Consider the following 3,257-nt stretch of genomic DNA (forward strand, 5'->3'; position numbering starts at 1 on the left):
TAATTTTTGTATTTTTGGTAGAGACGGGGTTTTGCCATATTGGCCAGGCTGGTCTCCCGATCTCAGGTGATCCGCCCGCCTCAGCCTCCCAAAGTGTTGGGATTACTGGCGTGAGCCACCGTGCCCGGCCGGGGCACAAACTTTAAAGAGCTCCAAAAAACTCGGCAATCAAGACTTACAATACTTTAATATAATATTAAAAATAAAAATTAATGCCAAAAATCTACTATGCATGAAACATCAATTTTGTTTTCTAAATAAAGGGGGTGGCATCATTGATACTTCCTCTTGCCTGAAGTTCCAGTAGGGTTTGACACAACACACTAAGCTGCATTCATTTTGATTTTTAAAAATATTATGTATTGATGATTGAGTTTCTTGGCATTCCCTAAAAGTCTGTATCCAAGGTGAGAACCTCCCTCTCCTCACTCTAGTACCCACCTGCCTGGGAAAATCACCAGGAAATTTCTAGACCAATAATGGATACTGCCGGTTGGCCCCCTACTTCCACACGTTCCATCCAGTTTCGCCTCTCAACCAACAGAGGTTTTGTGATTCTGTTGCCAAAATAGGCAAGGGACAGAGGTCCCAGGAAGCACAGCTGACCCTGGGGTGGCAAGTGGTGCGCTGTCCGGCACCTGCCAGGCCGCCTTGTCTCCATCAGGACATGGTGCGGAGGTGGGTCAGGGCTTTGCGAGTGCCCTCGAGCATCCTGCGAACTGGCAGTCGGCCTTCCATGGGCTCAGAGCACAAGCCCAGCAGGGAGGCCACGGTCAGGGCAGTAACTGGTTAAAAGTATCTCTTCAACGGAGAGACGATGCCGAAGGAGTGACGTCAAGGGGAAGCCGGCTGAAGCGCGGGCATGATTGAAAAATGAGGATTCCCCGCGTGAGGGATGCGCGCTTAGCAAAGGGCAGCCTGTTCTGGCCAGCGCGCCTCCCGCATGAGGAATGGGTCATCTTTCACCTTCCTGCCTGGGAGGACGCAGCCAGCGCGCGGCCTGGCTCCCAGGCTCACCCCGGCAATGAATTTGCTGCTTCTTAATGTAAAACCGGCCTTTTCTGGTCATTGTGCTATTTTATTTACGGCCTGTCTTTGGGGGGCTCTCGATCAATAGATTTAGTCCCACAGTATATTTCTTCCTTTCAGTTGTTCTTGGTTCTATTTTTAAATTACACGGGGCTGCTAATGATTGTGCTGCTTGCCCTTGAGTGAACCTGGGCTTTGCCTGCCAGGAGGCCGGGTTTTAAAGGCGTCGTGGCTGCAGATTAACACCAGCCTCCCAGATGCGCCTGTTTCTGGGAGATGAGGGTGCTTGATGCAGGCTGGCAGTGGGTGGGCAGTGCGGAGGGGTGCCATGTTCCTGGGGGCTGGCCTTCTGTCTTGGGCCCTCCAAGACCGTCTGGGAGTCAGAGCTGAGTTTGAACAGTTAGAAAGACTGAGGCCACGATGCGGAGGCCCTTTGGTCCACTTGCCTGCTGCCCTGGGCTGTGTTCTCCCTGACGTGGTCAGGACAGACTCGTAAGAATCTCCAACACAGCATCCCTCGGTGGTGGGGGGCATGCCCTGGTGAGGCCGATGAACATTGCCTTGCAAGGGGCAAGCCAGAGCCTGGTGCGGGAGTGGGAAGGGGTGTTATGGTAACAACTACTTATTGATCCCCAGGGGCCACAGCCAGGGGTCATGATTTCCGCCTAATTTGAGCATAGACAACCTAGTGTGGCAACAGTATAGATGCTGATTTGTGTGATTCGATTAAATTATTGCTAGCATTTTCATGCAAATGAAGATAAGTTCTTTTGGCACGTGAATTGTGCGTTTAATAAAAGCTGTAGATTTTGGGCTGCGAACAGAATGTGTTAACTTGGGTTTCTGGGAGTGATCCTGGAGCCCTACCCTTCTAAGAGCTTCCCCCGACTGGAGCCGGGTAATTCCCACTGATTCAGTAATTCATGGGCAAGGTATTCTCACACCTCCCCTTCATTTTCCTCTCAGTATTCCACAGAGCAGCCTTATCTCCACCTATCAATTACTGCAGTATTAATTTATTTCCCTGTATCTCTCTCCCTGTGCGTGGTGGGGGCACGCTCACTTAAAATATATATATATATATTTTCCCCCTTGCTGGAGGCTCTCGTGAAACAAGGCTAATATTCGGCACTTGGGATTTAAGCCGCTGCATTTCACAAAGTTTGGATATATTAACGAACAAAAATAAGAGTGTGGAGAACCTGGAAAATTAGCAGCCAGCAGACAGCGTGCAAACAGGAAACTGTCTGATTATGCGCATGGGTGCAAAATTAGTAAAAGAATTTGAAATTGTCTCGTGCTCGGAGATTCTATTGTTTTCAAAGAATAATTCCATCTATTTTAACATTTTCGACTGTAATTCCGTGGGTAACCGCTCTTCCTTTGATTGTGAGCGATGGTAATTGAAAGGTGTGGCTTGGCGTCTGTTTTGGCAGTTAGTTAGACTCAGATCTTTTGTTGACGAGCTCAAAGTGCTGGCTTTCCTGGCCAGCCTCCCTCAGTGTTTCTGTTTTGGTGATGTGATGACAGACTTACAGTGTGTTTCCTTGTGTGTATGGTAACAGATGTTTATGTGAATAACAGACTTTTTTATGAAGGCATACACTTTATAGCCAAATACTAATTAAAAATAATTGCATGTAAGCATTTTTGTTTATTCCCCGTTGTGCATCTTTAATCATTTGAAATCACCTGCAGTTGAAAATTGAGTCAAAGATTTGATACTGCAATTATAAGAGGCCATCTGACTATATATTAGGTAGAAATAGCAACATATTTGAGAAAAAAATATTAAACGAGCTGAGTGCCAGGTCATTCTGAAGTCTCTTGTATATCGGGTCAAAATACTAATACATTACTTTGTTAAACTAATAGGATTTTAAGGCATCATTCAGCCACCAAAACAACTGCTTCATGAATAATATCCTATACCTGACACATTTTGTGCACTAACAAGCTCATTACAAGTGGGTTTTAATTAGAGGCGTAACAGATGGTTCCCAATAAATATGGGCAGCGGCGACTCCTTGGCTTTTTGTTTTTTCCTTTCCAAGACAAAAATTGCAGGTAATTGAGAGACTCAGAACCTTAGTTTGGGTTTAATAGTATGTGTTCAATTAAAACAAAGTGCCAAGTGCCAGGAATGTGACTCAGATAGTTGGACACTGTAAAACAAACAAACCGGGGTTAAAAATGCCTTTCCTGTTTAGAAGTGGGCTTCCAGATGC

Source organism: Mandrillus leucophaeus, unplaced genomic scaffold (genome assembly GCF_000951045.1).
Source record: "Mandrillus leucophaeus isolate KB7577 unplaced genomic scaffold, Mleu.le_1.0 Scaffold557, whole genome shotgun sequence".
NCBI classification, from domain to species: Eukaryota; Metazoa; Chordata; class Mammalia; order Primates; family Cercopithecidae; genus Mandrillus; species Mandrillus leucophaeus.